Source organism: Tupaia chinensis, unplaced genomic scaffold (assembly GCF_000334495.1).
Source record: "Tupaia chinensis unplaced genomic scaffold, TupChi_1.0 Scaffold149537_1, whole genome shotgun sequence".
Taxonomy (NCBI): Eukaryota; Metazoa; Chordata; class Mammalia; order Scandentia; family Tupaiidae; genus Tupaia; species Tupaia belangeri.
Window position 1 is genome coordinate 2,251,311 of NW_006209381.1, and position 8,762 is coordinate 2,260,072.

The 8,762-nt window shown below is 37.1% G+C and overlaps 1 pseudogene; it reads left to right on the top strand.

Annotated features, from left to right (window-relative positions):
* Positions 1 to 990: 990 nt before the first annotated feature.
* Positions 991 to 8,762, top strand: part of LOC106734181 (tigger transposable element-derived protein 1-like) — a 46,120-nt pseudogene continuing 38,348 nt past the window's right edge.

Genomic DNA, 8,762 nt, shown 5'->3' on the forward strand with positions numbered 1-8,762 from the left:
AGCATTGGTTAGATTTAGGGACATAAAGAATAAGAAATAACTCTGACTTTTATGTTTTAATCTTGGGCCATTGAGAAACTAGTATACCTATGAACAAAAATTAATTGGAAATCTAGAGAAAGAGTAGTCTTGTCCAGGGAGTTGGAAAAATACTGTGTTTGATATTTAGCCAGAAGCTGGAAGTGTGTGTGTGTGTGTGTGTGTGTGTGTGTGTGTGTATGTGTATGTATTTCAGAAAGTAATTTAAAATGTTGATTTGAGGGACCATCATTTGGCATAATGGCTATGTCACTGGACTCCCATGTAGTTGACAGCAGTTTGAGTCTCGGACCCGATGACTTAAAACTCACACCGGACCATGTGCATGCGTGTCTAAGACCCCAAGAGGAGAATGGAAGAGAAGGGATTGTGGCTCTGCCACCTCCCCTGGGGTGGGGGTGGGGGGGAATGATTTCTTGCTTTCTGTCTGTCTCTGTCTTTCTGGTGAGCACATGCACCATATAGTAAAAATCTCTCTCTCTAAAAAAGTGTTGATTTGAGAGTACTCTGCATAAAATTAAAGGTAAAAATTCTATGGCTAAGACCTCTTAGAAAAAGAAAATGAGGGATCAGCAGATGGTGTAATGGTTATGTACTGGACTCCCATGTAGCCGATAATGGTTTGAGTCCTTGACTCGGTGGTTTAAAACTCACTCCAGGCATGTGTACGTGCATGCCCAAAATCCTGAGAGGAGAATGGAGGAGAAGGGATTGTAGTGTGGCCATCTCCCCTGGGGGGAGATTTCTTGCTTTCTGTCTCTCTGTCTCTCTATGTCTCTCTGACAAATGCACATGCCCTACAGCAAAAATCTCTCTTAAAACATGTAAAAGAAATGAAGTGAGGAGATAAAAGAGAGTTAAGGTAGTGATATTTTGCAAGTGTGCATGTTCAGGATTGGCAGCGAAGAAACCATTCAGGAAGGCAGGAGGGGAACTCAAAACTTTAGGAATATGAAATCCAAGGAAAAAAAGTTGCACCGTTTAGTCAAAAGAGTCAAATACCAAAATCAGCTGATGGAAGGTAAGGACTAAGAATGGAATCGGATTTGAAAGTTAAGGATCCTCAGTGACCTAGAGCAGCAAATCTAGTGCAGTGACAGGTCCTGAAGCCAGAAGGAATTGGGTGGCCACAGAATAAAGCAAGCAGTGACTGTTGAGCCTTAAAGCTATCTAGAAGCATGGTCATAAAAGCACCATGAGAGGTAAGAGAATGCCTCTGAGAGTTATGGGAAAAGGCTTGTTTAGGGAAAGGAAAACCCAACATTATCTACAGGAAGAGTAAATGGAACCTATGAAGACCTAGGGACTAAAGGTATGAAAGGAAGACCCTATAAAATAAAGCCTCTAAGGTTAAAAGGTATGTTGCAATAAAGGTGAGGTGAAGGTGAGAAAGGGCGAGCTTTATTTAGAGAGCAGAGAACATTGTTTGTGACTAAATACCCTTTCACGAATTGGGCGAATAGTCATTTTAATGTGTAAAGAGACCAACGAAATGAAAAATTTCAGAGTCTGGTAGCATCATTCAATTGGTTTATCCTCTTCTCAGATAAATCAGGGAATAGTTATTTTGAGAAGTGTCAATGTCTAAAATTGCCTTTCTAATAAGAAAGTGGTGATTTTCTAATGTTATTAATTTTGCTGTACGTTTGAGTCAGGGAATTGTTAGTGAATAACTTAGGGTATCTCCTTCCACAATTTCAGTTTATAAGCCCCATCCTTTATGACAGACTTTATGGCAAGCTCTGGAAAGGTTATAGAAAACAAAACTTATGCCAGTGACTGATAGAGTCCTATGACTTCCTACATTGTAAATTGCTTCTGATTATGGAGCAAGTCATCACATCCTGCTGTTCCCTGAGGCTCTTTCTTTTGTGGTAGTCCATCCATCCTTTGTCGTAACCTGTAATCCTAAAGGATCAATATTTGACCTCCTACTCCGTATCAGTTAATGATCTGCCTAGTTGTGAAACCAAAGACAGAACACATCACGTGCCTGCACTATGCTATTACTCTTCCAGCGTTCACACAACACTGCACTTTGTGCAAATGAAGGGGATGGAGAGCTGACTGTTTCAACTCAATTCATTATTTCACCTCCAATCAGTGGTGTCTACTTGCTAATAGGACAAAAGGAGAGGATGAAGGCAAGGGGAGCATTAACCAAGAGGGCAGATTCTTCTCTGGGGCTCTCTGGGAATTGGGAATTAGCAAACAAAATGATACCCAGCATAGCACCCAGAATATGACAGAACCAAATAAATATTAAGACCAGACTGGATGACTAGGAAAAGACAGATCTCTAAGAAAATCATCTATTCAAACACTTGCTTAGGATTTTATCATCAAGTTGGAGACTATTGTCAGTCTTTAGGAAAGATGTGCTTTCACCTATATCCATTGATAAACTGTGCACTTAGGTATTATGATGAAAAGTAAAATAATTGACTAGTAAAGTACAAGTTTCCTGTGGTTTGTAAACTTAAAAGTGCTCTGTAAAAAAAAAAATATGTTACCATTCCATATCTCTTTAAAATGTTGTGAGGTTTTGTGTTGAGGTTTAATATAAGCTTTATGAGCTCTTTCATATTCCCAAGGTAGAGTTAGTTGTTTCTTACCTGGATACATCTGGAGGAAGAGCAGATGGTACCATACCTTCAACTGCTTTTAAACTCTTGCTTGATTTATAGCATAAACCCTACCTTGACTTTAAATGCTCCTACTTCTTCTGGCCTCCCTTCTGCTACATTAGTTTCTATCTCTTCCTGCCATATACTGCATTGGGAATATTAGAGCTTGAACTTCATTGAGACAACGGCAAACTGCAGAAGTTGCAGAAATTCTGGAAGGGTTATAACAAAATGTGACCCGAAGTTATAACTATGAGGTTGGATTATTGGTGACTTAAATTTCTTCTTCATATGTCCATAGGTTTACCCTTTTTAACATCTTTAACATTCCCTGAAAATAGTCACAAAATAATACATTATTTTAAATGATAAAAATAATGCTATTTACGTTTGCAAAAAAATGTGATTGATTATAAACTGTTTACGCCTAAATGGTTTACTTTTCTTCTCCATAATTCTTTGGAAACAGTTTTGAATAAAGCTGAACCATCTGAAACTTCTTATTGCTACTTTTAAGATTTATAAAGCATTACCTCTGTTTTTTAATGAACTCAAATACAGGTTGTGTGTGCGATTATACAAACATATATTTTGATATTTCCCTATCTTAATGGAGTTGCAGGTAAAGAAAACCAAATTTACCCAACACTTGAGATTTAACATAAGCAATTTTGCTTACCTAAACCAACTGAATTTCAGGCCATTTATTTTCACCCTCAATAATCTCTGTGCAACACAACAGTTAACCTTATTTTGATTTTGTATTTCTAGAGTACGAAATATTGTGGTCAGCATTTGTCTTCAGAGGAAAAAAAAATGGCATTCAGCCTGAGCAATATCGCTCTTATTCTAATCTAACTACTACTGATTCTCTTACTGCAAAATTCACTTTAACTTAAAATATACATTCAAATAATAGAAGAAACACATTTTATGAAATATTGAGGATATTTTTTATCCCCCCCCTCCAGTTTTCCAAAATTCAGTGGAACCATGATAACTGACAGCTAGAAGGTATTAATTTAGAGAATTCATTACATAGAGATATATTCCACTTCTTGCCAAGTTCACACAATTGGAGTATTTCTTATTGTTGTGCTATTCAACTCTTCCTGGAGACCTAGCTTACAGGTTTTTTTTTCTTTTTATATTATATTTTAAGAGAAATGTATACATCAATGTTACTGCACACTGAGAAGTAACCTAAGGGGGAAACTGTCCCGATAGGATGAATGTTCATCTCTAAGAAAGTCCTGTATCTTTTAAGAAAAAGAATGGCTCAAAGGAGTCAAGTTGGCAGAGAAAGAGAGCATATGATGATAAATCAATTATATATTATCCCTTGGAAAGTAATGGCTCTGACTCCCTCACTAACTACCCCACAGGATTATGGTGAAGATAAAATGAGAATTTAGGTGAAAGCATTTTGTAAACTCTAAAGTACTATACAAATATTATTCTTTTTGCATAGTTTTTGTTAGTGCCTTCCCTGAAAAAGGTGATAAATAAATGAATAAACCAATGGACAACCCACGTTAAATGTTTTCTTAAGTGGTGTTAATTGATTGTGATGAGAAATACATTGATTTGTACATTTTTAAAATTATTTTTAAGATGAGAAAATAAGCAATGAATTACCCCTAGAAGAGAAAGAGACATGATCTGAATTTTCTATCAAGAAATTGTGCAGCTGAGAGGGAAGAAATGGTAATGATGTGACTAATTTCTAGTCCTCTTCTGTCTATGATTCTTGGTGTTCCAGTCCACAACGGAACTCAGTGGTGTTTCTTTGTTTGTTTGTTTTTTTTCCTCTTCTACAATTTGTGCTTGATATTTGTTATTCAGATTGTATTTTTTTATCATTGTACTGCCGTCGCAGTTGGCAGACCTATTAATATAATATTTATCCATTACTTTATTTTAAGAAAATATTAGCATTATAATAATTGTGCTCAAATTCAACATAACACATGCCGTTTCCCAGGTACGAGGTTTTACGGCTGTAAAACTGTTCAGAACTTCCTGAACAACAGCAGTGCTGATTACAGATCATTCAAACAAATGTTCTTTGATTTGGCTATTATAACCACGTCTGTCTCTGCTAAGGGGGAGAAATAAAGCAAGTGATATAATTCCCTATGTGTTGAAACCTTTTAGCTGGGAACAGCTTTTTAATGGCTTTTTTTGCAGTCAGCAAGAAATGTACATTTATTCAACTGAAAGCAACAATGATGATAAGGAGGAAAAAAATGTTTCCAACTCTTGTTTCACTACATGATTTTCAAGATGGCTTTGTGAAGTTTCATTTACAGTCTCTAACAAAGCAAATCAAGAGATACATGCATTATCTGTATAGAATACAATAAAACTATGACGAGAAATAAAATGACTACATCAGATGATATAACAGTATATTTGCCCAGACAGGGCCTATTTTATTCCTAATCATAAAGAATTGGCTGGCAAATGTTAAGTATCTATTCACCTTTGGAAAAAAAAAAATCCTCCCAGTTCAATTCAATATCATAAGTCTCCTAATGATCACAGCCTTTGTAACAAAAGAACAAGCAGGATATTGCAAATACGTTAGTGTAGAACAGGGGAAACGTTACCACACTTCTGCACAAAATGGCTTCTATCCAGTTAGATGGTTGCAAGCATTTCACCTGAGGTCACATCTTCATCACCGACCTTGGGGCTGCCAGAATCCAAAGTGTGTTGATCATCAAATGTGGACATACCCAGAGACGATGCCTATGTTGCCTTCAATAGGATTAAATCTCTTTTCTTGGTTGGGCATGCTATGAAAGGTTGAAATTGAACCTCTATACCATGCTATGGTTGAGTGAAATTTAAACAGGGGTTAAGTTCTAAAGTCAGAAAGTGAAACAATAATCTAGTAGAGTCAAAAATTATCATAGAAAAGTTCATGTACTACCCTTAAACTTAGGTCCTTGTAAAGTCAAAAGCCAACACTTACCTCCTATCTTTTTGTATTTCGGTTGTGATCTCCTTGGCACTGTGGTGGTCAGAATCAAATTTGAACCAGGGAAAACACCATGAATCAATCTCTCTCTTTCTTTCTCTGTTTCCTCTTCCCTTTTTCTCTTTTTTGCAGAGTCTATATAATTGGATTCATGAAATTTAAATGAGTAGAATGCTTATCCTGAACTTTATTATACTACTCTGAATATTTAGATACATGTTTTTCCTTGAATTTTCAAGACATCATTTTATTTTTTTTTTCTATTTTTTTATTTTGAGAGATTTTTGCTATAGGGTGTATGCACTCACCAGAGAGACAGAAAGTGAGAAATCACCGCTCAGGGGGGATAGGCACATTGCAATCCCTTTATAATAGGCAGCAATAGGTCCATTTTTAGAAGAGGAAACTGAGGCTAAGAGAACTTAGTAATATACAGGTAAGTGACAAAATTTAAATTCAAACCAACTCACTTTCAAAGCCTTTACCCTCTATAATACTATCCTTACCACCTAGAATGTGGGGAAGCATGGCTGTAATCATAATATAAATAATGGAGTTGTGCCTATCTGGATTATCTGAATAATTTTTAGAAAGCTACGTGAGAGGTCTTCATTAAATAAAAAGTGAATCTCAGGGTTGGGAAAAATACAAGTGACTAGCAGTTATCCAGACTATATTGTTAGCCCCTCTGCCCCTCTTCACCAGACACTCATCAACTCCTACTTTAAATATGACTAACCCATCCTTTTTTATTGTTTTTAAGTTAATTCCTCCCTTCTTGAACCAACATGTGAATTATTTCTAAGATTCTTTCTAAAGGAGACCAGCAGTTAGCGTAATGGCTATGTTGCTGGACTCCCATGTAGTCGACCGCAGTTCGAGTCCCAGACCCGGTGGCTTAAACTCACGCCGGGTGCATGTGTGTGCGTGCCCAAGATCCCGAGAAGAGAATGGAGGAGAAGGGATTGCGGCGTGGCCATCCCCCCTGGGGGGGGGTGATTTCTTGCTTTCTCTCTCTCTGTCTCTGTCTGTCTGGCGAGCGCTCGCATCCTATAGCAAAAATCTCTCAAAAAAAAAAAAAAAGAAAAGAAAAGAAAAGATTCTTTCTAAAACTCCTTTTTCATTACATCACTTAAAAACTTTCAATTGCTCTTTAGGATGGTTAATTTTTTTTTTTTTCAGGTTTCTGCCATAGGGCTCATGTGCTTGTTAGAGAAACACAGAGAGAGGGAAAGTAAAAAAGATCACACCCCTGGGGAGATGGCCACAACACAATCCTTTCTCGTCCATTTTCTTCTTGGGATTTTGGGCACACATGCACACATGCCTGGTGTGATTTTATAAGATGTTAGGTCAAGGGCTCAAATCCTTTTACTGCCTTAACCACCATGCCACCTGCTGTCCCCGAATGGGTCATTGTTATGTGTCTAATTGGCTAGTCCTCAAAAGTTTTATGGGAAATCTATAGTGTTAAAAATAGACTGCATAATTTTCAAAAATGTTGTACCAAAATAAAGTTGTACTTTAATTCAATTTCTCCATGAATGTTTTGAAGTGCCCTGAAATACTTATATGTATTTGGTAAATGTGTGTATATGCTCCTTATTAGTCCAGGTTCTAGGGACACTTTCAATTTTCTATTTCATCAAGCTTAACACTTGGCCTTAGATTTATTTCAGAGCTGTCTATCATTAAACATTTATTTTCTGTCTTAATTTGTCATACATGCTCTCTACTAGAGTAAAGATTTGTTTACTAGTATGCTCAGTTTTTGCCTAAAAGGCAATAATATACTGAACATATTTAATCTGTACTCTTTGTAGAATTATTTTATTTAACTTTATTTATTTATTTATTTATTTTAATTTGACCAGAGAGGGACAGTGTGAGTGAGGGAGAGAGAGAGGGATGAAAGAAGAGAGAGAGAAACCAAGGCTCTAGGTCTGGGACTTGAACCATGGTTGGCCATGTGGGAGTCCAGTACTCTTAACCATCATGCCACCTGCCAGCCCCCAAATGCTCCCAACTACACCAGCTTTCCCTGTTCAAAAGAGGACACTTTGAAAATAACTTTATATCAATATAGCAAGAAAGTAACTGTATTTTGTCATTTTGACTGTGGCATTTTGAATTTCCATCTCCTCTACACATTTATGCAGTATTTTCTTTACTTTCACAATCCCTAGTTATTCAAAATCTCATCCACTATTACAGCTTTATCTAGCAGAGAAATCTAATTGTCTCAGTTCATTAGAGCTGCTGTAGCAAACTATCATAGCTTAGAAACAACATACATTTTTTTCTCATGGTTATGGCGGGTGGAGAAGTCTAAGGTCAAGGCAGAGCCAAGGTCTGATGAGGGTCCACTTTCTGGCTCATAGATGGTGACTTCCCCCTGTGTCTTGACATAGCAAAGGTAGCAAAAACCCTCCCTGGGGCCTGTTTTATAAGGGCACTAATTGCATTGATAAGAGTTCTGTCCCGAAGGCCTAACCACCTCCTGTTAGTTCATTTTCTGTTGCTATAACAGACTATCATAGACTGGGCAATTTATAATGTTCAAAATTTGAGGGGCTCGTGGTTTTGGAAGCTGGGAAGTAAGATCAAAGAATCTGACATCTGGAGAGGACCTTGATGTGGCATTCCATAATGGACAGGCAGAGAGGACAAATGAGAGCAACAGATTGAATTCACAATTTCAATTCCTTTCATGATCAGCATTACCCATTCATCAAGGTGGAGCACTCATGACCTAAATATCTCCCATTAGGCCTTCTTTATACTGTTACTTTGGGAAGTTTCTAGCACATGATTTGGGAGAATGTGTTCAAACCATAATACCTCCCCAAGGTGCATCTCCAAATACCAGTACCCCAGGACATAGAATTTCAATGAATAAATTTTAAGGGAATACAAACATTCGGACCATAGCATCCCACCATTGGCCCCCAAATTTGTGTACTTCTCATGCTATGTTCACTCTACTTCAATAGCCCTAAAAATCTAAACTCAGCATCACCTCAAAAAACTAAAGTACAGATTTATTAAATATCTAAATCAAATATGGATGAAATTCAAGGCATAATTCTTCCTGAGGCAAATTTCCCTAC